The sequence below is a fragment of the Nannospalax galili genome, unplaced genomic scaffold (assembly GCF_000622305.1).
Source record: "Nannospalax galili isolate Female #2095 unplaced genomic scaffold, S.galili_v1.0 scaffold461, whole genome shotgun sequence".
Lineage (NCBI taxonomy): Eukaryota > Metazoa > Chordata > Mammalia > Rodentia > Spalacidae > Nannospalax > Nannospalax galili.
Genome location: NW_008349975.1, coordinates 670,643 through 692,100, shown reverse-complemented (window position 1 = coordinate 692,100; position 21,458 = coordinate 670,643). Strand labels below are relative to the sequence as shown.

Genomic DNA, 21,458 nt, shown 5'->3' with positions numbered 1-21,458 from the left:
AGGAATGACATGGTGGGGCCTCCTTTTTCAACTGTATCTTTTCTCTATGTCCCCATGCTTTTCTACTTTTTCTACCCTTTCCAGGGATCACTATAGGTTTAAATAGCCCAACTTCTTAAGAATTCTGCAAGTTGATTCTTGGATTTACCAACTACAATTTATTTCCAAAATAGTCTTTATCTTAGAATCATTTTTTCTGTCTTCCTTTCCCCTTCTTTAATTCTCTGTGTCTACTGAAAATATAGATCATGATATTGTTATTAACATATCATGCAGTTAATTTTAGTAAAGTTCACCTAAACTGTAAACAGCCCTAGTAACTTCTTTAGTGTAGAAAACTTTAATAGTTTAGTGCATTTTGAAAAATAAAAGGTTCAGAGCAACTCACGACAGCATAAAAGGACACTGTAACTTTGAAAAGTTATGTGAAATGTTTGCAAACAATGATCAAACACATCTCTTGAATAGGAATAATAATTGCCTATACACAGGAGAAAGTTTTCTTTGTTCTTTCAATGGCATAGAAGTTGAAGAAAATATTTCATTTGACATTTCCATTTTATAGAATGCATGAATAAAAATAAAGGTGATGCTCACATGATTTGTCTTATCTAAAGTGTGTGTGTGTCTGTGTGTTCCAAGATATTATGTTATCTAACAGTTCTTAAGCTTCAAAACTTTATTTTGAAGATCAAAAAATCTAAAAACTAAGGTGACAAAAGATACCCAAAGGAAGCTCAAGAATGTCATGCCTCAAGAACTATGTTCAGTTTTTGGAGAAAAGCGTAAGACAAATTTCTAAATTAGTGATTATTGCCAAAGCTGTGCCTATATATTGCAAAAGCAGAGATGGTTCATTGGCTGAAAGAAAACATGAGTAAGAGAGAGGAAATCACTATTAATATAAGATTTCTGTTTTTATGAAAAACTTCTCCCTTGTTATTGCAGAAAGATTGAAGGGACTGATACAAATAAATGCAGGAGGATTGACACAATTAATGCGCAGGACAAAGAAGGAAGATTTTCCAATACAGTGCTGCATGTCATTCGTGTACATTTTCATCCAGATGCATAAATGGATATGGTCACTGCCCATAAACCTGTCATCAAGTGTAGTGGACATTGGGAACATGGGACTCATTTTCTGTTGATTGGATTATGGAATGAAATGATTACAGGTATGACTTGGCCCCGATTTATATCTACCTCCAAATTATTTCATAAGTTCTAATATGTTTAAAATGACTTTTTTCCTGGTTTTACCCTTCTCTGACTTCTTACTTTTGGCCTGGACAAGGAGGATGATTTTTTGGGTTATTCTTGAGTGAACTAATGGTTATTTTGATGGTAACAAGTGATAGGTTGAAAGCAAGTTTTGCTAAGAGAAAATTTGAAAAAACCCAATAAGATTAGTTCTCAGAATCATATCTAATCATGTTAAGTAATATCTTAGAAAACTCATTCATCATTTTTATTGCTGTAAAATAGAAAAGCAGTTTGTTTCTTTTCTTAATGTATCACCAAAGAAAGCACTGATGTATGAATAAGCCTGCCCAGCACATTCACTGGGCTATGTTACTAGGAAGTAGAACACTGAAAGAGAAAACATGTATAGTCTTTTGTGGAATCAAGCTAAGCCTTGATTTCTTGGCACATTTTCCTTTGAATTATTTTTCCTCATAATCAGACATGTGGCATTCCCAGTGGTTTATGTGTCATATTGTGGGAGAAAATGAAAAAATTCCCAGACATTCAGCATTAAAGAAATGGACTGGTGTCTGCTCCATGCAACCAGGCTAGGAACAACCAGCTGCTATAAACTCAACCCTTTGGCTTCTGGGAATGAAAGGATCAGTAAGTCTTTATATCTAGAAACCATCCGGCCACACCAGAATGACAAAGAAAAACAAAACAAAGGCCATCCAGAGCGCCCTGAGATAACATACTAAGGTTTGTTATTAACAGCTGGAATTGTTAAGAATTTGCATTTGCTTGGTCTTACTCTCTTTACATATGCCTTTCTCCAGGATCTTTGGAGGGGAGAGAATGATGTAGAACAGGGCTCCAGATGAAAGAATTAATTTATCCTGGCAATGCATGTGGGAGCAATTGATTCAGGCAATGCTGATTTCTACATTACAATAGCAGTTGGGATGGTTATAGGAAGAGAAAATTACTAACCCCTCTGGTACTTTGGATTTGCTTAATTGTTTGTTCTTAAAAGATACCATAATAGTCAGCTGACCTCCTGAAGTTTTCAATCACTTTGAGGGCCTTATTTAGATTTAGGCTAAAGCAATTATAATTTTTTTCACTGTTTTCATTGCTCCAGATGAAAGTAAAGGCTGAATATGATTGTCATCCTGACTTTGAGGTTCAGTTTGTGCAGCTCAATAGCATGTCTCTTTCGTTCTCAAGAAAGTCATTACGAAACACCTTATAGTTTTGTAAGTACTCCTCATCTTTTCAAGAACATAATCCGTGTATATATAAATCTATCCCCAATTGCAATGCTATGTAAATGATCACACACACAATAAGCAAATAAACATAATAAAAAATTAAAGAAAGGAAATATGAAAATCCAGACCATTTGGGGCTGAGATGCTCTAAGGACCTCTGCCTGGGGTACAACTGTATGCTTCCTGATCACTATGTTTACTTTAGAGGACATGGATGTTATGGTTTTGGAACTACCCACCAGCAAATGGGACATTTGGATTTCAATGGAGCCAAGAAACAAAGTGAAATATGATAGAATGAAGCTCAAGCTTTCTTTGGCCAGTTTCTCTAGATGTTATCCTCAAAGCCTTCTAGTATAACTCTAAGGGAATATTTGCAAAACTACAAAGGATAAATTTCTTGACAAATTTGATTCTTTGTCATCAAGTGAAATTTAATTTGATTTTTAAAAGATTACTGAAAAATGAACTTTCTCTTACCAAAGCATCGTGGAAGTGATAGATGTTCACCAATTGGACACAAGCAGGTAGGTAATAGGAATGACTAAAGACAAGTAGAACATCAGCAAGTTTGTGAGGAAAACAGTAAGGGCCACGCAAGAGGAAAAATAAACAGAACTGATAATACACAAAACAGACTATTTCTTTAAATTTAATAATTATTTTTATTTTAGGTGTTTGACTGTATTGCCTGCATGTATGTAAGAGCACCTGTGTTGTGCATTGTTGGCACAGGTCAGAAGGGAACTTTGGATCCTCCTGGAAGTGGAGTTATGGATGGTTGTTAGCTGCCGTGTAGGTGCTGGGACTCAAACCCAGGTCCTCTGCAAGAGCAGCCAGTGCTCTGAGCCATCTCTCCAGGCCCCAGATCGACTATTTATAATAAAGAAGAATAGATTTTGATGGAGTCAAGAAACTTAAATTTTAAAAAATGTTTTCCTCACTACCTGTAAAGGAAAATAGGTCTCGCTCTGCCTTTCTCTTATTTAAAAGCTTTAAAATAATATACTATGTTCTGTTTTATAATGCTCATGTTCAAATTCCAAACAGTATAAAAAGCCAGAAGTAAGGGGCTGGAGAGATAACTCAGTGGTTAAGGGCAGCCACTACTCTTGCAGAGGACTGGTGTTTGATTCCTAGCTCCCGCATGGTGGCTAGCAATGGTTGGTAACTCTACTGTCAGAGGATCTGATGCACTTTTCTGACCTCTGCGGGCATTGCAGGACATGGGTGCACTTACCTACATGCAGGCAATTCATGCATATACATGAAATTTTAAAAATATACTTAAAAAGTTACAAGTAGATATTACCAGTTATGGGCAGGGGATGGTAGCAGAGAGCAATTTTTACATTTAAAGTCTGACCTATATTCGGCTCCAGATTCAGACACTTTTAAAAACTATTTGTGATGTATAAACTCTGTTTCTATGACTACATATTTTTGAAGACTTATTTATTAATTTAAGAAGAACCAAATGCAAGTCTCAGTGGCATTGTGGTTATATCAAACTTCTACTAATGGATGTTACTTAAGCAAGTGTCTTACCTTGTAAAACCAAGATTATTTTAGATCCCTATCACTGATGAAAAGATCTAAAAAATTCCATTCGAACAGGTAAGAGTTCTTATACATTTTTTTTGCCAGTACTGTTCAAAGGATTCATAACCATCACCATAATATAAGAATTGTAAAGTAAAATTATAGCATTTGCATTTTGGTCATATATCAATAAACTAAATGAGCTTAATTTGTACAGTTGAGGGGGAGAGGGTAGTAAAGAAAACCTATGGTAAACAAGTGAGCTCAGGAACAACCCAAAACCACGATCTCATTTTGGAAGATAAGGTTAGATCCTGATCGTAGTGTATTACCTCTGCCTTGTTTCTGTTTTCAGGAAAACACTGAGAAGAGACCTTTAGAGCACAGAGGTAGAAATGCAATTTTGAAAACAGCAGAAGAGGTTACTTTTAATGAAAGCAAAACAGTAAAAGGCGTGCAATGTAAAAAAGAGCACGACCACATTTCACCTTCTCTAATGACAGAGAAAAAAATTTCCTTGCTGTAATCTTTAAGAACAAAAATATTATCTGGCTTACTAGCAGTGTGTGCTTGGAGACTATGTATTGCATAGGTTGACACAGTGTCAGCTGATGTGTTAATATCCCACTACACTCCACATGCCCTGTGGCTGAAAAGCATCTTAACAGGGTGATGAAGCCTCTTCTGGGGCCATTGCAGTGACATCACACTGTGGCGCCCATTAGAATGTGCCTAAGAAATGAACTAGTCATGTACACTTTGGAAAGCACATATTTCCTCTGGTATACAGTCCCCACCCCCCCTTTTTAGCGTTCTGCTCACAAGTGACCTCACCTTTTCGTTCAACCAAACCCATTAATCAAACATAGCCCAAAAGTGGCTGATGATCTCTCAGAATTGTTATAGTAGCAGAAAGTCAAGGACAGTACAAATTGATTCGCATCTTCTACCTTATGAGATTTACAACATTGGCAGTGCTTCCTTCATTTCTTAAGAATAGCAACCTATCTGGTTAGCACAAGTATGCTGCTGTTACAAACAGAAATATTTCATGGACCTGTCTGCAGGTTCAAAACATAAAAATACTTCTGTGTTTCCTACAAAGTAACATCTTGCAAATCTTTTCTGAGTGACTATAATCAAATTTCCTTGCTAATATTTGCAGATGTTTACACACACAAAGCACGTAATACAAGGTATTTATAACATTGTGAAAAATACTTATTTTTCATGTAAGACCTCAGTTTTAAAATTCATGACCATTTTCTGTATTAAATTTTTATATGAAACTTACTAGATGAAATGCAGGAAAAAGAACAGAAGTCTAAATTATTAGAATCAATTGCTGATTTGAACTGTTCTGTTGAACTATTGGTCTTATTCAGTGCCTAGCTGTAGAGTGAAGTGTTGGAAGGTAGCTGTTGAATAGATGCATAAAAAGGATTATGCTGGAATATAAAGAGACAGTTAATTGAAAGCCTCTGCAGTTTACATAACTCTACAGAAAGAGCGAGCGAGAGAGAGAGAGAGAGTGTGTGTGTGTGTGTGTGTGTCAGAGAGAGAGAGAGAGAGAGAGAGAGAGAGAGAGAGAGAGTTGATAATTCTTATAAGGAAATGGTTGTCTAGATTTCTTTTCAGTATGGTATGTTCATTTTGAATTCAAACCCAAGGAAAGGACAATAGCTGGGAGAAATATGTTCTTTGCAACTGTAACAAAATCCTTTATAGAAAGTCCTGTTTAAGTGAGAATAAATTCCGATAGACTCAGTACAGGGAGAAATGGGTTTCAGGCTTGGTCTCAGTTTTACAAATTACTGTGCAATACCCAGACGGAGGAATAATGATCCCAGGAGGAAGTTATTTCTGTTCATGTCTACATTATGTTGTTTTCAGCATAATGTTTAATATTCTAAAATATAATATCTCTAACCTCAAGATATAATTACAAACTTAAAAATATGTTTGTCAAAATATTAATCAAGACTTTTTCCTTTTTTCTACATTTCTGTGATCTTATTTAAATGTAAATTAGATCATGTCCTGTGCTTCCTTTTACAATTACCTTCCAAAGCTTTCTATGACACCTAGAAGAAAATCTGGATCTGATGCTTCGAGTATTTTCACATATACTTACTCAGCCCTGCAGGACCTGATCCTTTTTCTGGCAGGACCCCCTGGCTGTGCCTTCCACATGGCTGGTGCCTTCTCATTCCCCAACTCTCTATTTCATGAAGGCCTCCATTATCACTCTATGCCAGCCAAGCAGGACGCCTTCCTTTTAGGCATTATCGGTGTTTCTTAGTTCTTTTCTTTATAGACATTATCTTGCTTGGAAATTTTTCATTTTACTTATTTGCTACCTGTTAGACCACATTCTGTGTATCTGTTTTTTATCCCAGATAATAAGTCCTATTTGAGTGGCGATCTTACCTGTCTTTTGTATTGTGTCAATGCCTAGCACAGTGTCTGGTACATCAAGGATGATGAGTCTTTTGTTGAATATCATAGGAGCTATGTTCCAAGTAGCACTAGGCATGAGATTGAAGCATGTTCTATGAATGGAGGGGAAAGGAAGGGCAATGTTGGAGAATGGGAGGCATATAATGCAAGTAGGTCAGAGCTCTGAGCCCTTAGCAGTCTCTGTTCTTTTCATTTTACACCTTGGATTACCTTGCAGTAATCAAGCAAAACAAAATAGCGTGAAGCTTAAAAACACCTGAAAACCTCTTAAATAGGTTATGAATTCTCTTTTGCATTTAATTAGACCATAATAACAATCATTACTTTATTATAAGTCTATTCTTAACTAAGAAAAAAACTGAAAAAGCAATTTAGGAGAATGTTTATATCACAAGATTCCTTTACAATTGTGAAAGAGTGGGCTAAATAGCTACCAAATAGGAACAGCAAATCATCTCTCACAGGGCTGAAAGCGTGAGGTCATCCTTTCCCCAGTTTCCTTTGGAGGAAAGCATGGTCGTGTGATTTGGTTCCTCCACTATGACTCAGGAGTAGGATTGTGGGAGACTTCTAGAGAGCATATTTCCTTTTCTGGTGTAACTGTTGGCCAACATCTTCCCTTTTATTTCTTGCTATTCTGATGCCCAGGGTCCTGGCTTTACTGTCCAACACATTTCTGTACCCTTTTCTCTATTCTACATATGTGAGATAAATTCTTGTTCTTTTAAGTGTCTCTTCATCTCTCAGCTCAATGCAATTTTCATTGTGGAAGAAAGATTATATTTGATATCATTTTTTCAACTTAATGATAATTTGCTCAATTTCCTGTAGCCCAAAGAAGTTAAACATGTTTCCTCACCTTTAACTTTTTAAATTCCAACCTTCTTCCTATTGTATAACTACCACTGAGAAAGAGATTGCATATTCATTTTTGAATAAGGCATGTGTTAATTTCATCTTTACATTGTTTTTGTTTGAGACAGGGTGTTACTATATAATCCTGGCTGGTCTGATACTCATTACATAGCACAGACTGGCTTCAGACTCATGGCATTGCTCTTGCCTTAGTTTCTCGAATGTTAGAATTACAGGTGTGCACCATCATACTCAGCTTACTTAAAAAAGTTTTGCTTTTATTGTTTGACAGTTTCCTGCATTTATATGATGAACTTTATTCATTCCCCGCCATCCCTTCTGTCTTCCACTTCCCTTTCCTATTGAAACCCTTCTTTCTAACATGTTCCCTTCTTATTTTCACATCTTCTTTTTGTGTGTTTAATTAGTGTTTCTTCCCTGAGTGTGACTGGGACTTTATATACTAGAGTAAGAATTTACCAGTGGCTGCGCTACCTCCCTGACGAACCATTATCTCTGAATAGTCAGATGAATCCCTTCTGTCTTCCACTTCCCTTTCCTATTGAAACCCTTCTTTCTAACATGTTCCCTTCTTATTTTCACATCTTCTTTTTGTGTGTTTAATTAGTGTTTCTTCCCTGAGTGTGACTGGGACTTTATATACTAGAGTAAGAATTTACCAGTGGCTGCGCTACCTCCCTGACGAACCATTATCTCTGAATAGTCAGATGATGAGTCTTAGATTCAGGTTATGGGAATTTCTAAAGTATCTCATTAGGAAAAGGTGAAGGCAAGATTTGAATTTCTGTTGTATGATATCCAAATATAAGTCCTTTGTATCTAATTTCATGTGCCCCATAATTCTTTAAAAACACACATTAGTGGGGCTGGAGAGATGGCTCAGCAGTTAAGAACACTGACTGAACTTACAGAGGACCTGGGTTTGATTCCCAGCACCCACATGGCAGCTAAGATTCGTCCTTAACTCCAGGGGAATCCAAAGCCCTCTTCTGACCTCTGTGGCATTGCATGACACACATGTAGGTGATACACTCATACACATAAGATAAAAATAATAAATACGTATTCAAAAAAAAAACATACACATTAGTGTGAATTACATATTTTCTTGTGCTCAACCAGAATGTGAATATATCTACATACACTCCTGAAAATTTCCTAGAGGAAAAAATTATCAAAGGCCTTAAGGAATAAGAATAGAAGGAATAGGTCCATGATTTATTGTTTAAATCTCCTACTGATTCTTCGTTTTCCTTGTTTTATATTGGATATCAGAAATACTTCTATTGCTTCAAATACAGTTGATTGTCCAGTGTTTTTCAATTCTATGTTGTTATGTTTTTCCTCTGTAGCTAGACTCACTCATTCTTATTTTCTTTTTTACATCTTATCATTTTATTTATTATTATTATTTGTGTGTGTATGCATGCGTGTGTGTTGTATGTGTATATGTGTATATGTATGCATGGCAAAGTGTGCATGTGAAGATCAGAGGACAATTTTCAGAAGCTGGTTCTCACCTTTCAGCATGTGGGTCCCAGAGACTGAACTCAGATCATGCAATTTGCAACTTTACTCTCTGAGCCATTTTGCCAACCTGAGACCCACTCATTCTTAATAAATGATCACCAGACACCTTCACTCGTGCTTCCTTTTTCACAAACTGGACCCTACTTATATCTGTTCCTGAACTGACATCAATGGGATAAACAGCATCCTGATCAGTTAAACTCCTTTTCCAATCCCTAAAAATTACAAGTTCTAATCCAGATCTCTTTGGAAAATGGGTTCTCCTCTCCAGTCAACAGTGCTGCCAATCACTCCAGGCCTTTGTCTTCACCCCCTGCTTTTTCTGTCAATGTTCTTCTCACTTGTTTTTCTGTGAACTCTTATCAGTTATTTTTCTGTTTTTTTTTTTTTTTTTTTCTAAAGCTATTAAGCTATCATTTCTTGTCCTAAGCACACGATCATTTCCTTGCCTAGGTAGGGTCTCTATAGATAAAAACATTTATAATGGGTCATAAAACCATTCACAGCTTAGTCTTCCTCAGTCTAATTATCTAAACGTCTATATTCTAGCCATGCCAGACTTCCTGGCGTTTGCTGTCGGCTCTCCTCATCCACTCATACATCTTCATACATGCTATTTTCTCTTCCTGCAACATCCTGAAGTCTCGTTTTCCATTGAAAGGCCTAGAAATTCTAACATGAAACTCAAATTATGCCCTCCAAATTGTTCAATTTTGCATGTGATTTTCCTATTGCAATTATCTTTTATACCTTTTTCGTTCTCTAAAATTGCTCATTTACCTGTTTATCTTCCTATGTATGTCTATATCCATGCTCAGTCTAAAATTTTCTTAGTTGTATCTTTTCCTCTGCTCTCTACTCAAGATTCTTATCACTATAAATGCTGCATATAGATGCCAAAAATTTATTGCAAGCAATAAAGATAAGCATAGAAATTTACTAGTTTGATTCTAAATGTCTGGCAAGGCCTGGTTCTCAGGGAGAACTACCTTAGGAGGTAGTGGACTGACAGTTTGAACCTAGTGGGAGGTCCTTAGATCTTTGGGGTCTTACTCTAGGAAGGGATTGTGGGATCCCACTCTGCTCCTCTTCTCTGTTTGACTCTGGCCATAAGATGTGCAGCTGTGCTCCAACACAGGCTTTGCACCATAATGCAGTGCCTTGCCCCAGGTCTGAAAGCCCCAGGTCTGGAAGTCACCTGGGAGGCTTCAAAATGATGAGATAAACTAGCCTTCTCTGCTTACCAGTTGATTATCTCAGAGGTTGTACTAATGAAAAATCAGCCTAGAGTTCTCCTAAAGGCTGTATTTTTCCTGCCTTTATAGCAAGCACACTTTACAAACTGAAAGTTCACCAGGTATGGAAACCAGAAACACAACTGCCATAGCTTAACCTGTCAGGGCCTTTGATAAAATTTATTTTATGTACAAAATGCTTTTAGTGAATTTTCTGAAATTCACCCTTGGTACCTTCTATTTTTGTTTGTCCCAAATGCCAATACCTATGCTTTTACAGTTACAAAGTATCTGATGTACTTTTTCACTGTCATCGAGTTTCCTAAAGAGAATTACTTGGAAACAAAGAGAGGAAAGTGCTAGTGCGCTGTGGTCACACTGGGAGTTCTCCAGAAAGAGCTGAGCCTGTTGTGTCTTGGAAACCACTAGTGAAGATTAATGTAGGAGTTCTGCAGCAGAAATGCCGCTTCGACTTCTCACCAGCCACAGCTATTCACTTACTTGGCCTCTGAAACTTTTAAGAAATCAAAAGCCTTAAAGACTTGAAAACAATGCTAAATTGTTAAAATAGTGTGGAGCCAATAAAGAAAACACAAACTACACAATGTGGACCATCTGTTTCCTTAGAAAATTGGTCTTATTTTCAAAGTTTAAGGTATATGTGGCTGCTATTCACTTTATTTTTATTATTTCTAATATTAAAATGCAGATATTCAATTAAAAATAATTTCAAGTTTCATAGATATTTGACATCATCATTTTACTCATGTAAGATTTCCCCTTATAATTCTTTGGACGATGTCCGTCACAGCTGTATTTAAATTGTTCTGAGACTATGAAATTTTATTATTATCTTCAAGTCCATTATCTTTTTGACAGTCTTTGATTTTTTTACACATTAAGCCAAAATAGTCCCTTCTGATACTTCTACATGTCTTTTGTCATATACGACATACAAATTCAATACACACATATAAGTGTATAATATGAATATATACAAACTCATATTTAAACAACTTAAAGTTGTTGTAGTTTATGGTCACAGATCTTAAAACTTTGAAATTAAATTGTCCTTCCTCTCATCAGTCATCTTTTCAGGGGTTTACACACCTTTCATCTCACAGCAGCATGAATGATAAAGATCATATCATGAAACTCTTTCTTGCCATAGCATGGCATTACTAATTTACCACGCAGCAGGGCAAACGTTTTGCTTTTATTTAGAGTACTAATGAAGCACTTATCCTAACCATCTACAATGTCTGTTATTCAAACACCTTCAAAGCGTGGCATAAGTTCATGAGATTTTTCAGGAAGCACTTGATGCTTTCTCTCTGTGGAACAGGGGAAAATTAGCTGGCTCAGAGTATCTTAAGGTTGTTCCCACCACCACCCCCATTCACTTTCCTAGTTTGTTCTAATGGGGTATCTAAGTCATTATCACCACATGTGCTGATTTAGGAAGAAAAGAATAATGAGGATGACACCCAGAGACTCCTGCCTGCTGAGGAATCAAACATTAATATATAAACATCAGATAATGCTTAAAATTGTATTTCACTATACCATGACAAGGAAGGAAAGGTTCATTATAACTAACACACAGGAAGAGAAAACCATCCAAACACTATCAAGTTTGTTTTGCTTCTTTTCATTATTGTTTCAATTAAGACCATTCTGTTTCTGAACTGAAATTTCTCTCATGATACTCAAATTTCTGATTTTGTTATTGTTTGTCTTTTAATGATTTTATAGTAACCCTTGAAATAATTTCAGTATTGTTAAAAAAAATAAATGATTGGTTTTAACTGTAATTAATTCCTGTTGTTAGGTGTCTAGCAGACTCTTAAAATGGTGGCACAGCTCCCAATATTCTAAAATGGTATGTGTAAACTTAGCCCTGGAAAGTCCCTCGTTTATTGGGAGACCAACCAATCCCAACCTAAACTGCCCAGCCTACACCATGGAAAGTCACCCAAGCACCTAACTGCCTATAAAAGATGTCTGACTTCCCCTGCTGCTTGCTGTTTCTCTGCTCCTCAAGAGGCAGCCCAGTGTTCTGCTCGCTATCATAGAGTTGTCCTGGTGAGTAGTCTTTGTTGTGCACTCCCATACAACTGTCAAAATGCATTTTGTCAACAACAAAAGTAAGAATCCTTGCCTCTGGGATGTGATGAGATGTTTCTGTAGGCTAACCCAATATAATGTCCATATGCTTTTGACAGGCAAGAGTCTAGTGAATATGTTTCTCTCTCTTTCTGTGTGTGTGTGTGTGTGTGTGTGTGTGTGTGTGTATGTATGTATGTATGTATATGTGGTGTTTATATTACATTTTAAATATAAATTTAAACATATTTATTTATTTTTATTTTATGTGTATGAGTGTGTTGTCTCTATGTATGTAAGCGCACTGTCATGCATTATCCGTGGAGGGCAGAAGGGGTGTGTGTGTCAGATCCCCTGGAACAGGAATTATGGATGGTTGTTAACTGTCATGTGGGTGCTGGGATTCGAACCTGGGTCTTCTTCAAAAGCAGCCAGTGATATTAACTGCTGAGCCATCTCTCCAGTCCCTTATATAAAAATTTAAATAAATATATTGAGGTATAGTGTATATATTTTTCCGTGTCTGAAATAAACCTGTATATCAAGTTCAAAACAAAATTATGAAACTTCACAGTTCTAAAAAGATTACTATTGCCCTTTTCAGCTAATGCACCCAGCCCTTGGCAACAGTGGATCTGCTTTTTGACACTTACTGGGTCACCTGTCCCTGGTGTCCTCTGGAGTTTTGTTCCAGTCTCCTCACTCTCTCCCCCTGTGGTGGTTTGAATGAGAATGTTCCTCAGAGGCTCCATGTTTCTGGACATTTTGTCCCCAGTTGGTGATGCCATTTTCAGACGTCTTAGGAGGGGTGGCCTGCTGAAGGAAGTGTGTCACTGGGGACAGACTTTGAGAGATCTTGAGGTTTTCCAGATTTCTAGATGATCTCTACTTCTTGTGCCTGCTTGAAGATATGAGTGCTCCTTGTTTTACTCTGGCCACCTCTTGCCACCATGCCTCCCTGCCATGACGGATTCTGATTCTTCTGGAACTGTAAGCCTAAATAAATCTTCCTTTTTTAAGTTCCCTTGGTCACAGTGTTTCATCACATCATCAGAAAAGTAACTAGTATACCCCCTAATACTCAAATTTGCCAATGTCCAAGTCCATATATAAAATGGTGAAACACACACACACACACACACACACACACACACACACACATATATAACCCCCACATATCATCTTTCCTTTGAATCAACTCTACATTATTTATAATACCTATCAAAATGCAAGTGCTGCTTAAATAGTTATTATATCATATTGTTTAGGGAGTGACAAAAAGTCTACATAAGTTCCATTCAAACACATTTACCACAGGACCAATTATATAGTATGTGGATGATTCCAAATGAGTATGGAGATGTGAGTGAGGATCTGTGGGACCAAGGAGGAGAAGGTTACTTGAAGGTATGTGTGCATATGACCTCAGTCACATGGATTCTGCATAGAGCTGAGCATGTGGCAAATTCAAATTTTGCTTTTCTGGAATGTTTTGGGATTTGTTGAGAACTTTCTGTCAAGGACTGATTCAAATTAGGTAGAACATTCAAGTACAGAATCACAATGATAGCTTTTGCCTACTTATTAGTTCCTGTAGATGGAATCAAACAGTATACGTGACATATTTTTTTCAAGCATAGTGGCATAATTTTTAATATACATCAACATTATTCCATGTATCATCAATGTGTCCCCTTTTCATTACTAAGTTGTAGACCTTTGTATGAATTTGTTTATTTTCACACATTGATGGATAGTTGGGTTGTCTCCAGTTTGGAACTATTATAAACAAAGCTGCTATAAACATCTGTGAATGAATATTTTTATATGCATAAGTTTTCATGTTGTAGACAAATGCCTACTAATGTCATTGGTAGGTCATACTAATTTTGCTTTATAGGAAGCCACTAAGCTTTGTTCACAAGACAGTTGTAAAATTTGACATTCTGATTCATGTCTCCTCAATTCTGAAAGCTTCTGTGGTGTGTCTGAGACTCCTTTCCTTGCACTGTAGCTCTAAGCGTGCCTCTAGGAAGACAGCAAATACAATGGTGAAATTTACATCTCCCCTGTACTCAGGTACCATCGCTTATGGATTCAGTTGTTGGCAACAACACTTTAACTCTCTTCTCAGTGTTGTGCTTTTGGGTTTTTTAAAGGCAGAAAGGCAAATCTAGTACTGGTTATATTGTAATCACTATAAAACCAATGCATTTCAGTACAAACATTGCAAATACTTAACATTTCTGATCGTACATCATTTTATTACTGAAGAAAAACCCCACCTAACAATGTATGGGTCCAGTTTTTTAGCATCTCTATACAGATACGATGGACGCATAGGGTTAAACAAGTGCCCAAATCATTTCAAGAATTTTCAAATCTTGTATATACTTTCTAAAATCAGTGCTATAGAACCTCACAAAGCTCCTGAACTTGGCTCTATCTAAGAAATGGAAATTTTGTAAACTTCACAAGGTGAATGGCCTAAATTTCTTAGCAAAAACTTTTGTTATAATTAACAGGATAAATACAATTTGTAAACAGAATTGTTGTATAAAGACAATGATGCCAAAGTACAAATTCAAGAAGAAATAATCATAAAATGCCTGATCAAATGTGAATTTGTTTATGTTCATTTTTGAAATGTATGTTAATTATTAAATTACATTATTTGAAGTTAAACCTGTCATCAAATTATAGATGCAAATTTAAGATATAACTGAAGAACAAAGGAAAGGGCTGCTGAGAGGTGCAAGAAGACACTGCCTGCTTTTTAATCACTCAACTTGTGTTTCTCTTACAGTTGGAAATGGCAGACTGATACAGGGCTCTGTGGCTGGTGTCTGGATATTTATGGACACATTCAAGAGCCTGGCATGCACTGATAGAATTCACAGCATATTTCTAATGGCAATTATCTCTCAGGTCCTCGTTATGTTTTATGGTTGTATATGATCCTCTTGGTATTTAAGAAGCAAAAATAATTATGAGAGAAACAGGGAGGTCATCTGTCTCAGGCTTACATGGGAGAAAAGACAGCTTCTTTTATTTGATTTTTCCAAGAAAAATACTAGAGTCAATATGCTTGGACTATATATTTCAGACTTTGCTGTGTTTCCAGACACCACCACATACCAAAAGCAGATGGCCTATATATAAAATAGAAGCTTGTTTTTGTTGTTAAAATTATGTGTGTGCGGCCAGAGATCATATTTTAATGCAACTGGTCCAGGGAAATTGCCTTACATTCCTAAATATCAAAGGTGGTGATGTCATGACTGATCCAATTATTTGACAATGGAAGAAAACGTTGTGGAGTGAGAGTATCTGAGGCAGCAAAATTCTCTCCAACAGTCACAATTGAAATCTGACCCAAATATCTTACCTTAAATAAAGGGAAAATCAGCAGCAGTAATAAAACTAGGACTCAGTGTCTGGAGATTTTTTTTAACATTTTTGTGAAGGACTCAGAACAACAATAATAGGAGTAACCAGATACCTTTTGTGTGCTTTCATGTACCTGAACTGAAGCAGTTTTATTGATAGTGCCAATGCTTTTTGATTATAGCCTGGGACTCCTCAAAGTCCTGTTCAAATGCTAAATTGACAGCAAATTAGAGTTGGCTGAATGTAGATGTTTTCTCATTGTAGGTCTCTAAGGAATGCATCACCAGTTATTTATACCATCAAATCCTGCCTGACTAGAATTTCCTTCTTTAGAAATCTCAAGCTATAGCATTTATTATAATTGCTACATAGCTTTCCCCAATGCAAAATAATGTATGCTCTTTTTTTTTTGTATCTGACAAAGCACAAATAACTATTATTTAATGACATAAAAGATGCTGAGCTTGAAGTGCTTCTAGTGTATTTCTCTAGTGGTTGGTAAGAAACAGAAGGGATAACTACTCCTATTTACCCAAGTGTAGGATAACAAGGATTTTAATTAGTGAGAGTATTGTATCCCAGATTTCACTATAGTAAATTGATATCATATAATTTATAGAATCAAATGAAAAGTAAGCATGTATATTAAAACAGAATAGGGTTGTGCAGAGAACGGACTTAGTGTCTTACTCAACTTGGCAGCAAATCTATTAATTCTGTGACTTCAGCTCATGAGAATGCATAGTAATGGGGCAGAACTTGAAGACATTAAGTCTGGCACTATTTGTGGAGCTAATATTTTCCCATATAATCCTAAATAATACAATTTACTTACCCCAATTAAGTTTTGGAATTTTCATCTAAAGTTGAAAGATCATTTTACAATTTACAAATTTCTCCTAAATTAACGTATTTCACTTTTTAAGAGCCATTTCAATGTTAAAAATCTCTAATTCACTGATAAATGCACAAATGTTTCCTCATGCAAATATATTCCAGACAAACAAATAAATTCTGCCTGGGCCTGAATGATATGTTTTATGTGTGCTCATTTGATTTTCTCAAAGCCATTGTACATATGCCCATAAAATATGTGTCCGCATAATATGTAAACAGTTGTGCAAACAAGAAACTAAAATAATAATGCTTTTAAACCAAACTATTCCAATTAATTTTTTATATTTTTGTCTTTTTGAGACAGGGTCTCCCTGTAGCCCCAGCTGTCCTGGAACTCACTATGTAGACCAGGCTTACTTTGAACACACAGAGATCCACCTGCCTCTGCCTCCCGAGTGCTGGGGTGAAAGGCGTGTGCCACCATGCCGGCTTCCAATTAAATTAAATAAAAAATAATGTAATCTTTTGTAAGGTAAAAGAAATATGATGTATTGCTTTACACATAGAATAATAGAAAATCACATCTGGAAGAGTCTTCAAAGTATTTCCATCCAGTCTTTGCAAAAATATTTGAATCTCCACATACTGCATGGTTCATGAGTTCAGATATGAACAACTTGTATGATGGGAAATCAATCATCTTGTGAAGGGATGCCCTTCCTCTGTTTCAGTCACACTTTTCTTAATATCCTTTAGTATATTTGCATCTCTCTTAAATTACTTCATCCAGAATTCAAGAAAATATGTAGGAATAGATGTATACAATAAAATCCATTTTTTTCCAAATATACTAAGTTCTCTTTTAAGATGGCATAATACTTGTATGGGCTGACTTTTTCAACTCTAAGTACCAATCATTTGATCTTCATCTGGACTCATGGCTCTTGATGCAAAGATAGAGTTACCCTCTTAGATGCACTCCCATTTGCTTTGGCTTGTTGCTTTAATATGTTAGAGATGTTGAATATCTCAACTTTATCATTGAATATTAATTAATATTAGGTTTGTTAAGTATCTCCTAGTCATACACTTGAGTACAAATAATTATTGTGATGTTAGGGTACCAAAGGTAGAAAAAGTTGGTAAGGGTAGTTTAAAATCAGTCAAGTCTCAAAATTCTCAGGTAAAATGCATGAAAATAGTTATTTTAACTCTATTCTATGGCATTTGCAAGACACTCACCTTGTAATTTTTATCAACAACCACACAACTACTTCAGTGCAGAGAACTGAATGCTGTGTCCCTGAAACTGATATGTTAAAATCCTAACCTCTATTTTGAAGGCATTAGGATAGAGCCCATCACAGGTGACTGAATCATGAAAGTAAAGCCTTCATGAATGGAATTAACACTCTTATAACCAAGAACCCACCCAGAGAGTTCTTTAGCCCTAGTAAAGACATAAGATGTTAACTTGAAACCCAGGCAGAGGCCTTCATCAGAACCCAACCAGCACAGCACCCTGATTTCTGACTTCTACCTTATAGACACATGAGAAACAAATTGGTGTTGTTTATAAGGTGCTCAGTCTAAGGTATTTGTTATAACAACCTGAACTAAGGGGTCCCATAGACTCTCAAACAATACTGGTCATTATCCCTGATCTTGACTACCCACCAGAACTTAATGGTAAGACACTAATGCTGAAGATACTGTATATATTGAACTGTAGAACAAACAAGGAGAAATCAAGCTGGGACCGACATTAGAGACATTAAATCTTCATCTTTACTGGTTAGCTTTCATAGTTCTGAGAGGTGCTATGCATGCTATTAGAAAAGAAAAGTAATTATGAACTTTGTAAGGCTATGAATTCTTTGAGCTATAATAACAACTGGCCTGGCAGGATAGGCCTACTGGTGCAATAGTGGCATAGATGTTATGGGAGTAATCAATCACTTTCTGATTAGATTTAAGGTCCATTTCACAGGACAGACCCCACAACCAACACTGATATCAGCCCTAGTAACCTGTGCCTAGACATATCACAGGCCATAGGGGAGAGTCTACTACCATTATTCTATTGAACAGGCATAGCATTAAACCAACTCTTAATGTCTTATTGTTAAACACATAGGTTAATGAATCTCTCAGCTCTCACCAGAGAAGCTTCCTCATGCAGCAGATAGAGATTAATACAGAGACCCACAATGGTCAACATGTAGAGACTGCAGAGTACTTAACCATGAGTAGGACATCTATATCAAGCCTCTGCATCCCAAGGCTCAGGGATCATTGCAGAAGAAGGGACAGAAAGATCAAAAGAGCCAGAAGTGACGATTACAAGGAAGTGCTTTTCTTTCTTTCTTTCTTTCTTTCTTTCTTTCTTTCTTTCTTTCTTTCTTTCTTTCTTTCTTTTCTTTCTTTCTATTTCAGACAGATAGCAGTTACTCACATCAAGTCCTAGCTATTGTGACAGCATGCACAAGATTTAGTCAAACTCAAGTTAGAAAAAAATCCCAACATAGAGATGGGGAAGTGGGTAAGAAACCTCAACCCAAGCAGAGGAAATATTGGCATCTGATAGCTGCTAGGAGAGGGAGAATCAATTTTCTTTAAGTGTATGGTGCTGGGTAGATTAACCCAGTTCTAATGGAAGAACCAACATCTAATGGCATTTTCTGACACTAATTAGGCACCATAGGTCTTAAAAAACAGATGTCTGGACCTGGAGAGATGGCTCAGCAGCCAAGAGCACTGGTTGCTCTTGCAGAGAACTGGATTTGGTTCCCAGCCCCATGTGGCAGCTAACAATGACCTGTAACTCCAGTTCCAGAGGATCCAATGCCCTCTTCTGGCCTCTGTAGGCATTGCATAGCTCTGGCCTCTGTGGGCATTCCATGATGTGGGTGTCCTTATATGTAGGTAAACCATTCATACACATAAATAAAAATTTTAAAAATAAATAAAAATTTAAAAATGAAATTGAGCAGAAGGTAATAAGGGCAAGTGCATATATGGGAAGGAATTTAAATATGATCAGAATACATTGCATAAAATTCTCAAAATTTAATAAAAAATTAAACCAAAAAATATTCAATAAAGATATTTCCCTGGAGACATGAAAAACATAGACTGCTTTAATTAGTTCTATGACTAAACTGGAATTAGAGTAATTTTAAAAATTGACAATAGTCAAACATAATAGCTTTTATAAACAACCATATTTGAGGTGATTTTTGACAAAAGTTAATCTTTTATATCCAAGAACATATTCTTTATATTCTTCTAAAAGGAAGAACAGAAGGGGTCTATGGGAAAGATATGTAACCAGAATCTAAGATTTTCTTGAATTTAAGCATAAAGTAATTTTTAAAGAAATATCAGTGCATACCTATAATTTAGTATTTGACACCAGAAAGGCTATAGCTTTGAGCCAAAGAAAAGGGATCACACTGTTCTGTGCTTCTATGGAAGTTTTAACATAAAAATAACAGAAGAGTTCAAACAGGTTATCAACACTCCTTTAAGTTAACCTTAGTTCATTGTTCTGTAAGTAAGCCCTATAAACATACCTGTTGTCCAGACTGCAATTTGGCATAGTCATCCTTGGGTTTATTGTTGGGACTAAAGAAGGAAAGGGCAGATGCTGTTTACCCCTGCACCCCTATCAGGAGTTAGCAACACAAGGTGATATTAAAAAAAAAGAATCAGTGAATAATTGATGTACCTGACTTTGGATTAAAAATACATTAATGCCTACCAAGAATTTCAGAACATATTATGATTCAGGCCTATTATATGGTAATGATAGTCAATTTTAGCCATCAATAGAGTGTTCAAAAAATAATTTTCTCTTCCCATATTCATTATAGTTAGAATTTAGGCAGCATCATTGATGATAGTAATATTTATATTACATATTTTTCATATTTAGTTATCTGATAAGCTTAAAGAAAATAGCCAGCAAAAGAAAACACTGGCCTAAATATTAATAAGTGTGCAGGCTCTTTGATAAGAGAAAATTAAGAATTTAATAATAGAAGATAGGTTGAGTAAATGATAGAATTGATAAATTTGTAAAATAATATAAAATGACATTATTAGGAGGATTGAATTAACATTATATGCATATTATATTTGAGATGTCTATAAATGATTTAAGCAGAGAGAGTAAATGTTAATAAAGTTCTAATGCCTATTACATTTGAAATGACTATAAATGATCTAGCATAGACAGTGAGATAGCCAGCAGATCAAAGAGGAAAGAAAAAAGAAAACATCTTCAGTTACTCTACTTTGTAGAATATAAACAACCTGTGGGCCGGGAGAGGTGGTATGTAAGGTTTCTTTCATTCTGCTGTCACACCACATATCATATAACCCAGGGGCAAGTACGTAATGAGAATTATTTTAATTAGAATTCAATGAGACTTAAGATGCTCTTATTTCAAATCCCAAGATAAAAAGCTGGCCATGAAAATGAAAAGTGATTCTGAAGATTTTGTCATTCATTCTTGGGAAAAAATGCACAGAAAACCAGCTATTAGTTTGGTTTGGATAGCTTTAAAATGTGGAACTCAGTGAGAAATCCTTAGGTCAACTGAAATGAGACATTAGAGGAGATTATGGAACTTCCCTTAGTCTCTTTGTCTTTTGTTTCATGGTGTGATTGCTTCCTTACAAGTTTACTCTGCTATGATGATGGCAACCACCATGAGGTCCTCATCAGAGCTGAGGCCATATTGGTGTATTGCATTTGAATTTCCTGAACTGTGGGCTAAATAAATCTCCTGTCTGTAGGAAGTCACTTAGCTTGGAGTATTTTGTTACAGAAATGGAAAATGAATAGATACAACTGTTTACTCGTTTGTGTTTATCAGGAAGAAATATCAAAGTGCAAACTTTGAAATTAGTGCTTCTTGAGAGGTTCATCAGTTTAAGAAATAAAATTAGTGTGATGTGATTGTAGAAGTTCATATATTAGATGGAAAAGAGAGACAGAGAGAAAGAGAGGAGT

The 21,458-nt window shown here is 36.0% G+C and overlaps 1 protein-coding gene and 1 long non-coding RNA gene across 2 annotated transcripts in view; one reads left to right on the top strand and one right to left on the bottom strand.

The window, feature by feature from the left end:
* The window catches only part of Galntl6 (polypeptide N-acetylgalactosaminyltransferase like 6), an 852,377-nt gene that overhangs the window by 409,077 nt on the left and 421,842 nt on the right, over nucleotides 1–21,458 (bottom strand). The window lies entirely within an intron of this gene.
* LOC115072699 lies at nucleotides 1,839–13,201 on the top strand. Its single transcript, XR_003851729.1, has 4 exons — nucleotides 1,839–1,950; nucleotides 2,333–2,447; nucleotides 11,937–12,190; nucleotides 12,816–13,201. It is a non-coding gene; the product is annotated as an uncharacterized LOC115072699 (long non-coding RNA).